The 21504-nt window shown below is 39.2% G+C and overlaps 1 protein-coding gene across 11 annotated transcripts in view; it reads right to left on the reverse strand.

Annotated features, from left to right (window-relative positions):
• cbfb (core-binding factor subunit beta) overlaps positions 1 to 21504 on the reverse strand; it is a 43277-nt gene that overhangs the window by 18596 nt on the left and 3177 nt on the right. The gene's annotated exons all lie outside the window — the stretch shown is intronic.

Below are 21504 nucleotides of genomic sequence, written 5' to 3' on the forward strand. Positions count from 1 at the left end.
AAGTTTTTTTTTTTTTTTTTTAAGTGAACTACTCATTTAAGTGCTCTAGTAATGTTTATTTATCAACAAAAAAAAGTATTGCTGTCAGAAATATACAAAAATTTGTTTAGTAGACCTACTGCAAACAAAATAGCTTCAACATATGGAGTTTAAACCAAAAGTTCTGAAGATGTCAACCAACACAAAAATATAGAACAAACTGTTCTTATTCGCGTGACTGTTTCTTCGCCATCCCCCAACCACTCCATCTCCACCTTTATTTTGAATTTTGACTACATATCAACCAACTTTAAGTATCCTGGAGGTTATGTAGAGGCATGCAGCAAATTCATTTGTGATTTCACAGCCAAATATCTGCATGCTGACTCATATAAAACCTGTCAGCAGGGAACAACTGACAGACAAGGCTTGTAATGTGGGTCTAAAATTATATAGAGAGTGTGTCCTGGTTATCACTGACTGCTTTTGCCGAATGTGACATCAACCCAGCAGGGATAGCTCTACCTGCAGGAGGTTTAATCACTGTGGGAGTCTGCATTAAACAGGTCATTAAAAGACAAAATTAGACTCAATGATAAGACAAAAACACAGATATAGAAACTGAGAAAACAGGAAGTGCAAAGTCGAGACATGCCACCTAGTGGGTGACATCCTGTTTCCCACCATGCACCTCTCCAGGGAGCAAGGGCTTATGAGGAGGAAGAGGAGGACAAAGACGCAGAGGGGGAGGGACACATCAGTGGCAGATGTGCAGCCAACAACCATGTGGAAATGATCAATGCCACCAATTAGAGGCACACACAGCACTCCTCAATGTAGTGTGCATGCGAGTGCGTACGCTCGTGCACTACTTAGGCAACACCAGCCAGTAGAGTTCTGTCTTTCCCACTCAAAAGTATTTCTGCAGAGGTAAACAAACAATCCAGAATAAATTAGAAAATGAAAACAGGAGCTGAAAGGCGTTGTCAGATGTGGGGCGAGTTTGTTTTTCTGCTAGATACATAAGCGGTCCCACGTTCTTGCAGTTTTGCAGGGCTATTTCTAGCCTGACTAGCACAGGGGTTTCATTTACGAGCAGGCCAAACCCAAGGCCTTCCCAGGGTGCTTTGGGGCAAGGGGAGGCTTCTGCACGCTCTCATATGGACCTGAATCCCACGCTTCACAAACAAAGCCCTGCCTCCCACACACAAACTCTCCTCTAAAATGATTTCCACATCTGTAGAGACGGCCAGTTTTTTTTTTTTTTTTTTTTTTTTAAGTGCAGCTACATGGAGAAGGAAAAAAAGTGGAGGGGAGCGTAGAAAACGGTTTGACCACAGACTTCCTCCTCAAAAATGAAACGTCAGCTCCCACATCCCCTACACCCTGGCGTACGACGCTCAAAAACGCACGCACTGCCAGCCTGATGTACGCATTCATAGTTTACGAATAATACAAATGATTGGAACATAGCATGGCAAGCTAAAATTAGATTTTGAAGTGAATAAACAAACTCACTAATTCTTCCCAGCATAAGATTTTAATATTATGATACTAAACTCACATAGTGCTACTGATTCATGTCCTCACATCTATGCAGGAAATTAGATGAAACCAGCAGAACGTTACTTGCGCAGCAGCCAATAGTGGCAGCCAAGAACCTTCTTCTCTTCAGAGAGAAAAAGAAAGTCAAATGGATAGAGAGAAGTGTGGCCTACACTTCTTCATTAGAAGTAGGCCACACACAGCACAGCATCAGATCTACTGGGACTATTCAAGCACACACACACACTGCTGGTAGGTCTAAACAAATGCTTTTAATTGGAAGGCACTAATTGAAAGGAGAGTTTTAAAGAACTTTGAAGAGAAAACCCCTGATTGGGAATTTGTTTACCACAACTACAGTACAGCTTCTTCTGTAGACCAAAAAGAAACGTATTGAGAGTTATAGTACAGACAGGGAACTGCCAACACACACAAACAAGACAAACTCTCTTCTATTAGTTCCACTTTCATATTTTCTCATCAATTTTAAAGACAGATTACAGATTCAGTTGTGACTCGTATCCATCTAAACTAAATTGGATTTGAAATTAAATTAATTAAAATGGATCTGAAAGTGAGAGTTTTGATTAATTAAAATAATATGAACTGGGCACTGAATTGAATAACCCAGTGCTGTGTTAAGGCCATTGCACACCGAGCACGAAATATTCGTATGCGTATTTTCGTGTTCGTCAGCTTAAAAATTCGTCACGCATAGAAACCTTGCACACCGAGTCCGTTGCGTATTTCTTAAACCTTTGCGGGAAAAAACGCAAAAATACCAAATGGATTCGTCAAGCAGTGAGGATGATTTTTGCCCTCTCTCTTATTGAAAAGGGAAGAAAGAAAAAAAATATTACGTCCATCCAATCCTGAAATTGCGCCGAGAGGAAGGAGAGTTCCTTATCAAGGAGTTGCGAATTTATCCCGAGCGATTCAAAATTTACCTCAGAATGTCTGTGGGACAGTTCGATGCTTTGCTAGCGATTCTGGAGCCACATATTAAAAACAAGACCACCAATTTCCGTGAACCAATCGATTCTGAACGGAGACTGGCAGTGTGTCTGAAATGGACCAGGTATGGACACACACACACACGGACAAACACACACCCGCGCGCGGCCCGTTGGAAGCGCTGGGCAGACAGAACAGGCTGTTATTGTGTATGTATTGTGTATTGTGCCCAAATAATACATTAGTTATCGAATAGGCTGCTCAATCACACCTTATTCGATCCTAAATTTCAATCTGATTGAAAGGGGAGGTTTATTAATTTCATAATCCAATATAGAGAAGAGAACATAAACACTTGATCGAATTGAAAACCGAAACTGAAAGCACGGCGCATATGCAATGATTTGAGGACGAGCTCCCCCCGGCCCTAAATTGTCAAAAGACCTCTCAAAATGCTGGCTCTGGATGCGAAAAACGCAGAAAATCGAACCCGATCCGATTAATTTTATGACGGACGAAAGTTTCGGAGGCGGTGTGCAAGCGTGACTGACATAACGTGAGGTCGAATTTTTTTTTTAACGTGCGAAAATTTCGGATGCGAATTTCGGACTCGGTGTGCAATGGCCTTTAAAGCAGTAGTTCACTTTTCAAGAAACTTTTGCTGATAATTTACTCACCCCCATGTCATCCAAGATGTCCATGTCTATCTTTCTTCAGTCGAAAAGAAATTAAGGATTTTGATGGAAACATTCCAGCATTTTTCTCCATATAATGCAACCAAACGGTTCAAGGTCCAAAAGAGTTGAACTGTTCAAAGGGTTTTAAACGATTCCAGACGATGAATAAGGGTCTTATCAAGCGAAACGATCGCTCATTAAAAAAAAAAAAAATCATGAAATGCACGTCCATGACTCTCTTGTTCGAACTCGTTCATCAAAATGAACGAATCTTTTACTGAGTCAATTCGTTCATTTCGTTCGTTGAATAAACCAAATGACTCGGAAAAAGATTCGTTCATTTTGATGAACAAGTTCGAACAGGAGAGTCACAGAACCGAGCAAGGCGAGCATTTGAGCTTATAAAACTTAAACTTTGTTATTTATTTATTAAATGAGCGATCGTTTCGCTTGATAAGACCCTTATTCATCGTCTGGAATCGTTTAAAGCCCTTTGAACAGTTTGCACTGAAACTCTCATTTGGACCTTGAACCGTTTGGTTCCCATTGAAGTCCATTATATGGAGAAAAATCCTGGAATGTTTTCATCAAAAACCTTAATTTCTTTTCGACTGAAGAAAGAAAGACATGGACATCTTGGATGACATGGGGGTGAGTAAATTATCAGCAAAAGTTTTTTCAAAAGTGAACTACTCCTTTAAGGTGTATTACTGGCGCACTGGCAGGCTGATCCTCATTCAGACACGTGCCAGGACATCATCAGCAGATTTGCAACATGCGAGGGACAAGAAAACCAGCAGAGGAGCGTTTGAAGCCAAGAGAGGAGGAAGCCGGTTTTGTATGAGGGGGGCAGAACACACACACACACTTACACGAATACTGACAGAGGAGCATTGTGTCCCCACACCTCATGACTGGAGCTTTTTGTGAGGAATAGAGTGTGTGTTTGTGTGTGATCCCACATGAGTGCTAATTATGCGGCAGTTGCTGATCACTGGATTATTCACACATACTGACATAATGCGTCTGACAAAACTGCGTGTGTGTGTGTGTGCGCGCGCATTTCTCAGGCATCTCTATATGTGTGAGTCAGTGCCCTCAAAAAGCCTTTCCTGGACTTTCCCTGTTTTTATTCAGTAAAAGAGAAAGACGGCCCACGAGAGCGTAATTTCACATGTCACAGTAAGTGCTGTATCAGCTCTGTGACTCAAATATGATTTGTCACAGAACAGTGGTAAAAAAACAAAGACAAGTTGTTACTGTGACCCACTGCCCGTATCGTATCTAATGTTCTAGATGTATTTGTCCTTCTCAGCTCATCCTGTGACAGTCGGACACATTGCCCATGTCTTTAGTCAAGTCAAGTCAAGTCAAATATATTTATATAGCGCTTTTCACAATACAGATTGTATCAAAGCTGCTTCACAGTATCAATCTAGAACTAACCCAATTCCATGTCAAATGGCCCAAACATGATCAAAATGTCACCATTTCTGTCACCAACCTGCACATTTATATACGAGCATGAATATCTATTCTATAGTGGTCCAGGCTGGGTGGTACCTAGCTAGATGGTGGACCAGTTTAATTTAGTTTTATGCATCCAGTATATCCTCATTTCCATATATTTTGTTCCAATGTCTCAAGGCCTACTGAGTTTTTCATGATTCTTTAGTTCTTTTGTAGCGTGGGTTTGGTGAAGTGTAATAAAAATCGTCAAGTGTACCTTACTTCTTCTCACCGCCGCTTCCTGCTGGTTTAGAGGACAATTACTCCAAGTCGCCCCCTGTCGTTTCAAAGAACAAGCGCGTCAAGTATAAACGCTTCGTTCGTTTGGGGAGGAGCGTGCGCAGTTAGCGGTGCAGAGCCAGGCGGAAGCATAAACAAGGCTTAAGAGCCCTTCTGCTGTCCATCCTAGTTGTCATAAACTTGCATGACTCATGGCCCTGAAATCAGGATCCTCCTCCTCAACAAAGACATGACATACGACTCTTCATGCACTCAGAGAGACAGCCATATCTGTGTGTGTATGAGTAAGAGCAAAAGGCAGCTGTCCTTTCAATAAAGAGATACTAAACGACCCCAAGGACACACAAACAGATACACAGCAGAGCTACAACACGTAGAAAAGAGAAGGAGTGAAGGTTAACATCTAAGTGGGAGGTGTAGCTACAATCCTGATATCTTACAAAACTGACACACAAATCCATCCTATTCTCACTCAATACATGTCCATCCACATATCCATCTGTTAGCAACTGTGTTCACTTTAAAGGAGTCGTTCACTTTTAAAAAGACTTTTGCTGATAATTTACTCACCCCCATGTCATCCAAGATGTCCATGTCGTTCTCTCTTCAGTCGAAACGAAATTAAGGATTTTGATGAAAACATTCCAGGATTTTTCTCCATATAATGGACTTCAATGGGAACCAAACGGTTCAAGGTCCAAAAGACAGATTCAGTGCAAACTGCAAACTGTTCAAAGGGCTTTAAACGATTTCAGATGATGAATAAGGGTCTTATCAAACGAAACGTTCACTCATTTAAAAAAAAAAGACAAAGTTTAAGTTTTATAAGCTCAAATGGTCGCCTTGGTCTGTTCTGTGATGCATGTTCGTGACTCTCCTGTTCGAACTCGTTCATCAAAATGAACGAATCTTTTCCAGAGTCAACTCGTTCATTTCGTTCATTTCACGTTCATTTCGTTCACGTTCATTTCGTTCGTTGAATGAACCAAATGACACAAAAAAAGATTTGTTCATTTTGATAAACAAGTTCGAACAGGAGAGTCACAGAACAGAGCAAGGTGAGCATTTGAGCTTATAAAACTTAAACCTTTTCATTTATTTATTAAATGAGCGATCGTTTCGCTTGATAAGACCCTTATTCATCGTCTGGAATCGTTTAAAGCCCTTTGAACAGTTTGCAGTTTGCACTGAAACTGTCTTTTGGACCTTGAACCGTTTGGTTCCCATTGAAGTCCATTATATGGAGAAAAATCCTGGAATGTTTTCATCAAAAACCTTAATTTCTTTTCAACTGAAGAAAGAATGACATGGACATCTTGGATATCATGGGGGTGAGTAAATTATATAAAGTGAACTACTCCTTTAAAGTTTTCCTAGGTGACACAGACAGACACAAACATGCTGAAAGTGTCTGTGAAGTTGCAGTTGAGCTCCTACACACACACACACACACAAAACAGGTGCGGCCCGGTGCAGGTGTTGAGCACGCCTAGGCAAAGCAGCCTGAGAGATAGAGCATGCTTTTCTGTGTAATCAGAGAAGGGCAGAAACTAAACGTTTGCAGTATTGTTTCAGCGACACACGCTCCAGACACTCCCACACGCACATATCCAAATTAACCGACAAAAGCCCTCTTTTGTTAATGAACTCGCACAGAGGAAGGCCTGAAGTTCTCTGCCTACGCCACCTGCCACAAACACAAAGACAGAGGGGTGTCCATCCATTAGGGTCGTTCTGGCTCTCTGTCTCCACCCACAAATCCCTACAACCTACAATTAGGCTACACCTTTCTTCATCAGGATAACCCCCCTTTGGCTAGCTCTGATACATACTGTACCACACACAAACACAACTGTTTTAGCAAACATAAGCATACATACAAAATATTTTCATGATTTGTAATCACAACATTTTTTCTTTTGACAAATCAACTTAATTTATTTAGTTCAGATAACATATTATTTTGAGTTTCTGATGATTAAATCAATCTCCTTCATTGCATTAACTCACTTTTTCCATTTCATTTAAACTTAAAATTTTAAGGCAACCAGGTTAATTTTTTAAGTTAAACCAAAAACATTTTTTTACAGTGTAATTATAGGCTCATTTAAAGGGTTAGTTCACCCAAAAATGAAAATTAAGTCATTAATTACTCACCCCCATGCTGTACCAACCCCGTAAGACCTTCGTTCGTCTTCGGAACACAAATGAAGATATTTTTGATTAAATTTGAGAGCTGTATAACTACCACATTGGCTCCTAAGGGACTGCCTCTTGACGGCCCAGAAAGTCAATGAAGAAAATGTTTAAATATCCCAAGTGACTACCGTGGCTCAACTATATGTTTATCAAGCGACAAGAATACTTTTTGTGCGAAAAAACAAACAAAAATAACGAGTTTATTCGACTATTTCTTTTCTTCCTTGTAGGCCAGAACGAGACTTCCTTAGATTTCCACGACGCATGCGCGAGAATTGCGATCTGAAGTAGTGTAAGCTGGTGTAAGCAGATCGCAAATCTCGCGCATGTGTCGTGGAAATCTAAGGAATTCTCGTTCTGGCCTACAAGGAAGAAAAGAAATAGTCGAATAAACTCGTTATTTTTGTTTGTTTTTTCGCACAAAAAGTATTCTTGTCGCTTGATAAACATATAGTTGAGCCACGGTAGTCACTTGGGACATTTAAACATTTTCTTCATTGACTTTCTGGGCCGTCAAGAGGCAGTCCCTTAGGAGCCAATGTGGTAGTTATACAGCTCTCAAATTTAATCAAAAATATCTTCATTTGTGTTCCGAAGACGAACGAAGGTCTTACGGGGTTGGTACAGCATGGGGCTGAGTAATTAATGACTTAATTTTCATTTTTGGGTGAACTAACCCTTTAAGGGATTAATGTTTATTCGGACATACATTTTCAGCAGCTATAAAGTGTCACATGAATCATTCTATGATCATTCTAATTTGCTTATTTGCTGATCAAGAGACATTTATTATAATTGATGTTGAAAACAGTTGTGCTTAATACTTTTGTGATAGCTTTTATCAAGATTCTTTGATGAACAGAAAGTTCAAATAAACTATAGAAATATACTTCAACAATGTAAAATAAAAAGTATTATTTTAAAAAAAAGTATTGTATATTTAGATTAAAGCAGAAATATAGAATAAAATCTATAAAATATAGAAAAAAAATCAACTTTGCGGGACATTGTCCACGTAACTGCTTTAAAATGACACTTGGGAATCAAATGGTGGCTGGCTTTGTCTGCTCAAGTCTCCAAACAATACAGTTTCTGCTGACACTGATGGTCGTGATTGTAAAAGTGAATCTTGGAAAGAAAAGGCCAGACTTTGGCAACGTGTCCCAGCCACACTGTCTCTGTCTGTGCTTTATTTTCTGTCCTCTCAAACTAAAGAGTTTTGAGATTGAATTTAACTTTAGAAATGGATTTACGGATTGGACAGATGCATTTGTTTCCAAATATCTATATGATCTATGTGAATCTTAATACAGTCTGATAGATGTAGATATTGAATGGAACACAAATTGGACTCAAGATGCAGGACATTTTATTCTAATCATATACTGCCATGGCCTATGATTAAAAGCTATGTAAGCACCAAAACCAATTTTCTAAATCATTTCATTGTTGATGAAAAAAAAAAAAAACTGCATAAAGTGTGTCCACTTGGGTGAAACATGCAAACTCACAAATGCAACCAGAAATAAGTATGCACATCACAACATGAGAGCAGAGAGATGTGCCCACCTGTGTCCTGAGAGGTGGCTCGTTCCTGGAATCAGCCAACAGGAATGAAAAACCACACAGAGCTGCTGTATTTCTCACCTGGACCCTTCTACAAGTGCAGAATAAAATACCCTCAACCCCAAAAAAAGATCTGGCCCAGTCAACAGCACTGTCAAAGACAGAGTCAAGAACAAAAGGCTCGAGGTACCGCCAACACTTGGACCATACACTCTAACATTCAATCCTTTCATATACTACAAAAACTATGATTCCTTCTTTGGTTGTTCATCTATCTTTTCTCAATTCTTGTTGTTGCATGCCTAAAAATCTATATATGTCATGGATAATCCATGGGTAGGTGTGCATTACACAATTTGAATGCATGGCGTAGATGCAAAGAACCACCTGATGCAAAAATTATACCACTTATACCATAGTTACTTTCCACCACTGACAAGGTAAAGTTGTCACTTGACAGAAAGGGTTAAAATGATGGTTATTTTCATCAGGTACAACTTCTTAGATCTAGAATTCTGGACATTGACAACAAGTTTCTATACTTCTAAATGTTTTTTTTTTTGTGTGTGTGTGTGTTTGTGTGCGCAGTAATAATCTCCCATTTGAGCGTGTGTGTGCTGTGCATTAATAATGGTGATTAAACAACGCATTCTCATCCCAAGGCGTCATATATGACACTTTTGCCAATGCTTAGACATCCAACGCACATGGCGTCAATATAACACGCTTTGGTTATGGGTAGGTTTAGGTCTGGGGTAGGGTTAGGGTTAGACCACTAGGAGGCGCCTTCTGGCCCATATATATCTGTGTCTCATTTGACGCTAAAGGGTGCCATGTGCGTTGGATGTCTACGCTTTGGCAAAAGTGTTGTATATGACGCCTTGGGATGAGAACGGGCTGGATTAAACTGACTGGAACTAGCTGTGAACTAGCCAATCAGATTGAAGTATTCCAACAGAGCATGTATAAATATATATAATAGGCTATATTTTGCTCTAGATAATCTCTAGATAATTACTGCAATTCATCTCAATGGGGCACATTTTGGATAGTGTCATGAAAGCAAATCTTTTGCAAGAGGAATGGCGAAAAAAAAAGCCCGCATCATCACCAGGAAAAATAACCAATTTTGCTTTACATCCAGAAATGGGAAAATCTTTTTTTCTCTCTCTCTGGCTCTCTCTCCTTCTCACTTTCCTACAATGATCCAACCCAAACAGCGAAACTGGGTTTCTGAGCAGACCTCCATGTTTCCGAAGGAAAAGAGATGGACCGTGTTCAAAGAATAACAAAACAGACGAGTTCTACCGCACACACCTCAGTAGTAACAAATTATCTATATAGCAGTTGAAAAGGTCACTCAGAAATGTAACAAGCCTGTAAAAACCTCTGTACCATACACTTCCAACTTTCAAGACGACAAAAACTGTGATATATCACACAGTTCAGAGCTGTCAGACAATTACGAGAACTCTGGATGTCGTAGATTTAATGCGAACATATATGCAAAGCGAAGCAAATATTGTGATTAGGGCTGTCAAACGATTAATCGCAATTAATCGCATCCAAAATTAAAGTTTGTGTTTCCATAATATATGTGGGTGCACTGTGTATAATTATTTTATATATGAAAATACACACACATGCTTGTATATATTTAAGAAATATTTTCATGTATACACTGTATATAGATTTATATATAGTTTATATTATATATAAATATTTTATATATAAATAAATTTTTTTTCTTAAATATACACGCATGTGTGTGTATTTATATATATATATACAAAATAATTATACACAGTGCACCCACATATATTATGTAAACACAAACTTTTATTTTGGATGTGATTAATCACGATTAATCGTTTGACAGCCCTAATTGTGATGTAACGTGTTAGGGGTAATTAGATATTTGGTCACTTGCTATCAGCATGTTACTACTGATCTTGCATCATTAAATCATCAAAAACCTTGCTGTTTTAAGCAATTACTCAAAAATGGTGCAAATGTTAAGAGTTAAATTGCCTGTCTGCTTGGTTGAAGACTGAAAATGTTTAGTTGTGTGACACTGTGCTACAACAGTGAGTGTGATACGTGAGCAGAACAGAGGGAATCTGCCACACTAAATGGGTACAGAGAGAACAACGTGATGATGATGATGATGATGTGAAGTCTTCCTGCAGAGCTTATTGATCATAGGGGTGTGACTGGAAGGCCGAGAGATGGGCCTGAGAAATCCGAGCTGGGCACTATAATTGAATCCCTATGGGGAAAGGCAAGAATATGATGGACAAAGCGTCCACCCTCTGATTGCATCCCTCTCTGCATCTCCTCTCAATCTGTTCAGAGTTTTGCTACTGGCTTTCCATGAAGATCTTACTTAAGAGAATGTTGCATGGCCAAACACAAAGGGGCCATTTTTCCCTCCAACTTCAAACAAACTGGGATCAGATCAGAGGCACGTGAGATGGAAGCAGCAGGAATCAATTAGTGCACACGCTTTGATGATGTCATTGACAAGCAATCGGTGAACAGACCAGCTTCCGTTTGAGATGGCAGGAAACATGAGCCTCCACCGCAACCCTCCACATTTTTACGGAAACCATAGTTTATTATCCTGCGTGTGTCTACAAACTCAGGTCAGATCGCACAAAAGCCTCATTATGATTAACCAAAGTTTAACTAGCAAGATAGTTCCTGAGTCCTGACATAGTTGAACTGAAAAGCATAATTGACAAGCATGAAAACCGAAGACCGAGTCCATGCAGGAGGAGTGGAGATGTGTGGAGAAGCCCATTTCTACCTCTATTCCGTTACCATCCTGATCACTGTACTAAACTCTAGGACACAAATTTCACAATTCGATTCGATTTTCAATTCACAAGCTTGCAATTCGATTCGATAATGATTTGAATAGATTCGATATTGATTATTTTGGATATCAGTTACAATATATGGCAAATTTTCTCGAGGAAATCAAATCTCTTAACTAATGCTGTAAACTATGGGAGTCTATTTGTAGCCTATAGACTTCATTAGCCTAATATGAAGGTAATAATGAAATGTTTTGTAGCTATACAAACACTTGAATTACACTTTTATTTATTTTTATAATATAAGATTATATGAAATATAAACATTTAAATGGTGGCTGTCATAAAAACTTGCCAGATTTATATGCATTAAATATTGAAGAACATTAAGATTATAATGCATATGGTGTATAGATTTAGCAAAATGTTCCTCTCTAGAGTTATTTTTTCTAGCTGACTAACGAGTTTATGTGGGTTTTCTGAGGTAAATATGACGATATTGAGGTAAATATGACGATATTTACCTCAATATCGATATTTTCTGAGGTAAATATGACGATAAATATGACATTGATTAATTTACAAGCTGTTTAACTGACGTCTTTCCACGGTTGAAATGCTGATTGAGCGAATCAATGTGACATGATACGGATTTCGATAAGTTGTACTCTATCTTTTAACACATGTTCAGATGCTCATTCATGTTTATTTCGCGCTGTTCTGGTATTATTAAGCCGGAAGAGAGATCAGCGCTGCTGCTTCTCTTGTGCTGCGCCAGAGCGATCTCACGTCACAGCGCCAAAACGTTATTTATGTTTTTGAATTTCTAAAGAAAATGGACGTAATTTGAAAATTGAGACTTTGTTTCATATCAATAGTAACAAAGGACAAAAGATTATTGCGATTTCTTGGATGTGCGCAGCCGCGAAACAACGTTCCATTCATTCAAATGAAACAGGATGACTAATCAATTCTTGAGATTTAAGAATCGATATCGGTTCGTAAAAATGAGAATTGATTAATATCAAGAAATCGATATTTATTACCCAGCCCTACTAAACACAGATAAATCTATGCTAACTTGAAGCTATCCTAACTGTACTATGCTACTAACTGTACTATATAATAACTATATAAATGCTATGCTAAATAATAATGCTACAAAACTCTATCCTGATCGTTTTCAAAACTCGTAATTCCAACTCTAGACTTGCAGTGGTTTTGACAAAACAAGATGATTTTTAAACTGCCGAGGGCGTGGTAGTCTCAGCCTCAGACGTCACGCCCACGGAACGTTGGCTAAACGTCTGATGCATATGGTACACTTAACTGGAAACACTTCAAGAATGTCGAAGTCGTCATCTGATTGGTTGAATTTTATCGGATTTCCGGGGGGCGTCAGTGTCGCGTTTATTTTCGGTCCGCCGGGAAACAAAGCGCAGATGTGTGATTGCGGAAGAAAAACTTATATGAGTGGCCTATGTGAGTGACAATGAGCATTTCTCAAGATCAGCTAAACGTAGTTGTATGTCCCCTCCAATCTATTATGGAAGATCAAGTGAAGTACTTAATTGCGAAGGGTATTCAGCTGCGTTTGTGGACAAACATGAAACAGACGCTGACATCGCAGCTGGCCGATTCAGTATTCATATATAGGTCGCGCACACTGGATTATAAGGCACATAAGATACTGCAGAGTCAAACGTTTGACTGGGTTTGCGTTATGCATCCACTAGATGTGCTAAAGGCTAAAGGGAATGTAGCGAGTGCGCGGCGCCGGAGGTGAGGCGTTTATTTAGTAGGCGTGAGCGCACTGGGGCGGGGACGTAACTTACATTCGTGTGACAAAGCGGACATAAGATGGACATGAGCGAGTTCGTGGGTGAATTTAATAACACGGAGCGTTGTTAGCGCCTCCGGTGACTGCTGACTGACTTGTTGCACACCGGTCTGTTGTTGTGGGGACATTTCCACGCCCCGAAAGATGACGCTGAACGAAACGAACTGTAATTGGTTGTTTGACATGTCGGTCTAACGGCCTTATGGGCGGGCCTTGACCAAAGAAAGCTGCTATGAATTCCAGACCTTCAGCCGTCAGTCTGAAGGTCTGGCTACGCGAGACTAAGGGCGTGGTAACTCGTACCAAGGGCGTGGCGAGCTGAAACCTGCGTACTTCATAAAGAACCGCAAACAACCAATAGGAAAATTCAACTGCAGTAGCCACCGTTCAACCTGAAGAGGGCAGCACTAAGACGTTTTTACATCATATATTGTAGAATTAAAACACTTTATACCCAAATGTCAAAAAAGTTACTCAAATCAATGATCAGCATTAAAAAGCCCCATTTTTACTAAAAAAAAAAGTTGGTTTAGGGATAAGACTGGAAAATTACCAATAAGGAACGCTCCACCTCAGCTGATGGACTAAGGAGAGATAAAGATGACAGACCTTCGTCTGCTCCTCGTTTGATTCCTCCAGCAGTGAGCATCGGCGGCTGTGTGTGGCTCCACGAGTGTGACCACCACCCCCATGTGCTCGGCCTTGGAGTTAACTGTCAAACTGGCGCCACGCAGCTCCACAACATGTTCCGTGGTACATGAATAGTCATGAATATGGAGATGCGCTTGCTAAGCGTAGCATGTAAACATGCACACATATAGGAAAATGTATGAAAACAGACACTCATACAGATTAATGAATAGTCCCCAAACCCACATAAACACACAATAATACAAAAAGGACTGCAGAATTAAGCATACACCCACAACGAATGTGAGTCAGAGTCGGCATCTCGATACACACACTCACATCAGATTTGGAAACATGCTTAATAGTTTTGGAAACGCAAAACTATTAAAACACCAATTCCTGTGGTGAGGCCTCAGACTGCAACCCCTTTCATAATGGAGTCATTTAGTCCGATTCTTCCTCGTGCTATCTGCCCCCGAGCGAACATTTTTACACACACAGACATGCAGAAGATTTATAATGTCTGAGAGAGAAACACCACGCCTCAGTGTGGCTCCGACGCAGGGGCCTGCACACTGCCACCGCATCAGAGACACACTCGTACTGTTGCATTTTACATCACATTAATACATGACAAACAAGTTCTTCCTTTGTGCTTTTCAAATAGACTCATAAGCATACAATCACAGATTCCTTCAAAGTCACAGCTCTTTATGTCATTGATTGAGTAATTGTTCTGCACCAGATATTTTGACGGAAAATGGAAGGAAAATGTTTGCTGATAATTTACTCACCCCCATGTCATCCAAGATGTCCATGTCTTTCTTTCTTCAGTCGAAAAGAAATGAAGGTTTTTGATTAAAAAACATTCCAGGATTTTCTCCATATAATGGTCTTCAATGGGAACCAAATGGTTCAAGGTCCAAATTAGAGTTTCAGTGCAGCTTTAAAGGGCTTTAAACGACACCAGACGATGAATAAGGGTCTTACCTAGGACCCATCGAGTCATGACTCGAAAAAAGATTTGTTCATTTTGATGGACGAGTTTGAACAGGAGAGTCACAAACGCTCATCACAGAACAGAGCAAGGCGAGCATTTGTGCTTATAAAACTTAAACTTTTTTATTTATTTTTTAAATGAGCGATTGTTTCGCACGATAAGACCCGTATTCATCGTCTGGAATCGTTTAAAGTCCCTTGAAGCTGCACTGAAACTCTTATTTGGACCTTGAACCATTTGGTTCCCATTGAAGTCCATTATATGGAGAAAAATCCTGGAATGTTTTCATCAAAAAAATGGATCTTGGATGACATGTGGGTGAGTAAATTATCAGCAAAAGTTTTTGTTTTCGAAATAAAAGCAAAGGTTGTTCGAAAATTTTGAACTGAGTTCGTAAATTTGACAAAAAATTTCAAATATGTCTTTCTTTTTTTAATTGATTCATTGTTTTTATGTGTTAGTGTTATCAACACATACAAGTGACCCAAATTTGAGAGAAAAAATATTATAAAATACATTGAAATGCCCATCCCAACTTAAAATGTGTGCATGATACGCCATATTTGTGTTTCATTCGATCACTCGAAGTTCTGATAGCCCACCAACCAGTGCTCTGTGGAGGGTCTTGGGCCAAAGCTGGCTGCTGTTGGACTCTTTTTGGCCAATCAGTTTACTACTCTCTCGCTGCTCTCCCTCTCGAAGTGGAATGACAAACAAAAGCCTCTTGGCATGGGCTGAGCAGACGGACCCAATTTCTGCTTTGCATAAAAAAAGTCAAAAAACCACACACGAGCACTACGAATGAACAGAGGAAAGAAGGAGGAGAGGAGGAAGCAGCGCCAAGCATCAGATCTCCTTAAAGCCTTACAGCTGAAGCCTCCATCTCAGAGGAGATCACATTTCAACAAGATTGAGTTTAAGTGGTGGAGACAGAAGCTGCATGAAAGGGAGGGAGGGAGAGAGTTTCTTGCTCTAGTAATAGTAGTGCAGGAAAAATGGCACAATATAGTTTACAGAGCCAAAAGCTTCTAGACTAAACTCTAGTGTTGAGCACTGCTCAAATGAACCATTTGCATCAAAGAAAAAAGCTAATCCCCATAAGCTTAATAAAGTTTCCTTCAATGAAGCATGGTTAATGATCCTCAAGATTCCCATTTGCCTTCTGAGGGACCGTGCATCATATTGTATCTTGTCATATGGTCAATAAAGTACTTATTTGGGCTATTTTGGGCTGATGGAATACCTGACGAAAGGTTGTTGCACAGGGAACGCTGCTGTCGGAGCTTCTGAGGAGCTCTGGCTGGGACAGGGTTAAGATCTCCTCCCTGGGGCTGTGCTTGCTACCGCTAAAATTAAACCTCCCCCACAGCTGGTTCCCATTAGCCTGCAGTGACACTAGGAGCCTGTACTTAAGCTGTGCTGCGGGGGCTCCGCCGCCCCACTCAGATAATACTGTCCCCTGCCACAGGCCAAGTTTAAACTGGCAACGACTGTGTTTTCAAACCAGGAGAAAAGAAGAGGAGAGAAAGGTGAGAGTTATGGAGGGAGAACACAGCATGTATCGGTATCATATCAGTTAGTTAGAAGGGTTTTGTTGTCAGTGGATATTTCATTTTACATGCTAATTCCATCATCTAATGCTCACTTAAAGGAGTAGTTCAACTACCAAGATGTCCACGTCTTTCTTTCTTCAGCATAAAAGAAATGATGAAAACGTTTCAGGATTTTCTCCATATTCAATGGGAACCAAACGGTTCAAGGTCCAAATGAGAGTTTCAGTGCAGCTTCAAAGGGCTTTAAACAACACCAGACGATGAATAAGGGTCTTATCTAGTGAAACGATCGCTCATTTAAAAAATAAATAAAAAAGTTTAAGTTTTATAAGCACAAATGCTCGCCTTGCTGTTCTGTGATGAGAGTTCGTGACTCTCCTGTTCGAACTCGTTCATTAAAATTAACAAATCTTTTTTCGAGTCATGACTCGAAGGGTCCTAGATAAGACCCTTATTCATCGTCTGGTGCCGTTTAAAGCCCTTTGAAGCTGCACTGAAACTCTCATTTGGACCGTTTGGTTCCCATTAAAGTGCATTATATGGAGAAAATCCTGGAATGTTTTCATCAAAAACCTTAATTTCTTTTCGACTGAGGAAAGAAAGACATGGACAACTTGGATGACATGGGGGTGAGTAAATTATCAGCAAAAGTTTTTTAAAAGTGAACTACTCCTTTAAAGTTAATTTTTAAAAAATGTATTAATTTAATAACACTGTTTACCGATGTCATTTTTAGCAAAGCTCAAAATGAATGTTCATTTTTAATTCCGTATATATGTCCAAATTCACTTGTTGCATTTAAGACAATTAATTGTAGTGTTTTATTTTTCATTGATAGGCTATATGCACAATAGTATAGAAGTTTACTACATAAATTGGTTATTGGTGATAACATTTTTAACAACTTTTCGTATATCTGCCAGAATTTTAACATGCCTACAAATAAAAGGTATGTGGTCCTCTAAAATAATACCTGTGAGTTAATAACTAAATCTCAACAACAAAATGCCTAGTGACACATTTCAAAGTGTATATAATGATTTATTTTCTTTTTATCAGGCATATCATCAGGCGGCTGCTTGTGGAGCTATACATTATATTTAAGGTGCTCTTGCCTCGCTGTTTTTCCCATATTCTTTACAAGTCTGCTTTTACAGTTTGGGAGTCTGGCAGCAAAACAAAGCGCTCGGCATTGTGAGCAACAAATGAGACGTTGATGACTGATTTATGTCGTGAGAAATAAACCAATCGGCAGTCTTGTAAGGACACCTCAGCCAATAGGCAGACAGTGATCGCACATTCCTGACAGGCAGCACATATCTCACATGGATTTGCATGTTAGGATCAACTGCGAGTCTGAGCGCTTTCCGGTTAGGGTAATATTTTAGCTGTAGTCTATTAAAGCCATAGCTCTTTAGAGGGATCTGTTTGTAGAAAAGGTTAACAATCAGTTTAATTAGGAGCAGAGGCTGGGGCGCACGCATGAACTCTCCCGGTCTGACACGCACCGCTCTACAGGGAATTCACCATGACAGACGTTCACTGTGTGTGTGTGTGTGTAGATGGGAAAAAGAGAGAGAAAATTAAAGGATGAAAGAAAAACAGAGGGCATGTAAGTGAAGAGGAGGAACAAAGTAAGAAATGAAGGGAGGATAGACCTTATCAGCAAAGTTAGTCCATTCAGGATTTCCTTCCAAACAAAAGAGAAAGGAAACTCCAACTCTCAAACGTGTTACATGGATATAAATCTGTCAAGAGCACTAGTTAAGATCATTGTTGGTTTTTTCAAGCTTTTTCCAACAATTTCTTGAGGTGATTTAAAACAAAGACTATGCACAAGACATAAATTCCAGTTTGCTGCAACAACATTAGGTGAAAATGTGTTTCCTTAGATAGATAGATAGATAGATAGATAGATAGATAGATAGATAGATAGATAGATAGATAGATAGATAGATAGATAGATAGATAGATAGATAGATAGATAGATAGATAGATAGATAGATAGATAGATAGATAGATAGATAGATAGATAGATAGATAGATAGATAGATACACTCTAAACAATGCTGAGTTGTTTCAACCCAAATTTGGGTCAAATATGGACATACCCGAATGTTGGGTTAAAAATGCAATATATATTTTTTTTAATTTAAAAAAGAAATTACATATTTTACCCAAATTTGGGTTCAAAAACAACTCGGCATTGTTTAGAGCAAATTTGAACCCAAATTTGGGTACAATATGGACAAACCCAAATGTTGGGTTAAAATGTCATTTCAAATTTTAACACAACTTCAACTTTCACTTTCAACTGTACATTTTTATTGCATTTTTAACCCAACATTTGGGTTTGTCCATATTTGAACCAAATTCTGGTTGCAACAACAAGACTCTAAACAATGCTGAGTTGTTTGAGTTGAGTTGTTTGAAGTTGTTGAATATGGACAAACCCAAATGTTGGGTTAAAAATATAATTTCTTTTTTAAATTAAAAAAATATATATATTTAATTTTTAACCCAACATTTGGGTATGTCCATATTTGACCCAAATTTGGGTTCAAACAACTTAGCATTGTTTAGAGTGTAGATATATATGATACAGACAGACAGACAGACAGACAGACAGACAGACAGACAGACAGACAGACAGACAGACAGACAGACAGACAGACAGACAGACAGATAGATAGATAGATAGATAGATAGATAGATAGATAGATAGATAGATAGATAGATAGATAGATAGATAGATAGATAGATAGATAGATAGATAGATAGATAGATAGATAGATAATATATTGGTAATCACCATCTGATACCATCAAATTGCCAGCACATTACTTTATTGTAAACAAAACCAAATGGCCAAAGCATAAAATGACCCAATTTACAAGCACTCTAGAAATGCTGGGTTGATTTAACCCAACTTTGGGTAAAATATATACAAACCCAAGCATTTGGTTAAAAATGTAAATTAAAAAATGTAATCCAATGGCTGGGTTTGTCCATATTCGACCCAAAGTTTGGGTTAAAACAACCCAGCATTTTTTAGAGTGTGCCTTCCAACTCAAACAGAATAAAAATGGCAAGATATTGCCTTCTAAAGCATGTAAATAGTACAAAACAGGTAGTCGCAACAATCTAACAAGCAGTGCTATGAGTTTGTGTGTCAGGTAGGTAACTAGAAAGTGTAGGGGTGTGTATCGTGTGGGCTGTATTTTGAAGGCAGACGGTGTGAGGCTCATTAAAGCTGCATGGATCTGAGTTCTGGCAGAGGTGACAGACAGGTGGATAGGATTACCAGCGAGCCCATCAGGCTCAGAAACGCGCATGCTCGGCGGCCTGTCAGCACGGGGATCGACGCACACACCCTTTACACCTTTTTAAATAATTAACAGCCAAAGATTAGTCCGTCAGCCTCGGGGCCAAAAGGTCCATTGATTTCTTACGGATGCATTTTTAATGAGCGCATCTCAGTGAGGCAGTGTCCGTGAAGAGAGGCTTCCTTGTCCAACACGGCACAAGAAACACCAGCATCTTTGCAATGCGCTTGTGGTAAAAACACAAACAAAGCCAGTAAGTGCCTCTCTAATGTCTCGCACTAACGTTCTCCTACACAAAGGCTTGAAGGGAAAGGCCTCAGGGGTGACCTTAAAAGAACCTATGGCAAAATGCTATTTAATCCGGCCCAAGCTTTTCCTTTAATTGGTCTTGTGCGACCATCCATAAAGCTGTTGTGCCGACGGCATACTTCCTAATCAGCCTTTATGAACTGTAAACATCTCGGCACCAGACTCTTTAAAGTGTTAGAAGCCTTGAATTAAATTTGTATCGCATTTGGTAAGCGTGACAGACACACTAAGAAAGTGATCGCTGCCTCTGCGGACAACGCGGCTGACAGAGTGACTGACGGTGTCAATTACGTATTTCCCTTTCTTCGCAGTGTAAAGTATCACAAGAGAGGGACACATCAACCTGAGAATCTGATTTAAAACTGTCATCATTCACTCACCCTTAAGACCCCACTTGTATGGACAAATTAAAACACTGACATTTTTTTTAAGTATCTCCTTTTGTGTTTCATAAAAGAAAGTCATACAGGTTTAGAACAACATGAGGATGAACTATCCCTTTAATGTCACAGCATTTCAGACAGAGTGTGCTGAATGAATGCCCTTTTTAAAAGTGACCTTACAATGGTGACATTTGGTAGAACTTATGGTTATAGGCCTCTGACAGGCACGGACAGCCTTGACTAGAATAACAGAAATAAATACGGAGTTTAATAGTGCTTATAAATGGAACGAAGACAGTGCAGTGAGTATGGTTTTATTTTACGTTCTTATTGGTTTAGGGAGGCTGTGCATTCCTTAAATCCAGAGAAACAAGAGGGAGTTGTTGAATAACCAATTCAAAAATCTAAAACCGATGAGCGTGTCTGAAATAATACTGCTACAGAAATAAAAATGGAAACCCGTGCCATGTTTCATTCAAGAGCGACTGTTTTTCTTGCTGTCTGCAGGGTAATATTTCAAGGGTTCATTTTTCCTTGAGATGTGTGAGAGGGAAACGTATCATTATGGAAAATCAAGGCGTTTGCCCATCTAACCCATGGATACGTCTGGTTTGAAAAAGCGACACACTTCCGAAAGAGAAAAAGACGAAAGAAAAACAGAAATGACTTCTTCGATCATTCCTCAGATTTAATCAATCATGCATGTGGTTACTATTATCGCAACACACCTTTACACATTTGAATGAGAGTGTATGCACTGTAAAAAAAAAAAGTCTTTTTTTTGTCAAATCAACTTAAATAATTTATTTAGCTCAGATAACTTATTATTTTGAGTTTCTGATGATTAAATCAATCTCCTTCATTGTATTAACTCACTTTTTCCATTTCAATCCACTTACAATTTTAAGGCAACCAGGTTACTTCATTTTTGAAGTTAAACCAACATTATTTTTTTTTACAGTGTGTTTATGATCC

The sequence above is a fragment of the Pimephales promelas genome, chromosome 10, assembly GCF_988280905.1.
Source record: "Pimephales promelas chromosome 10, fPimPro1.hap1.1, whole genome shotgun sequence".
Lineage (NCBI taxonomy): Eukaryota > Metazoa > Chordata > Actinopteri > Cypriniformes > Leuciscidae > Pimephales > Pimephales promelas.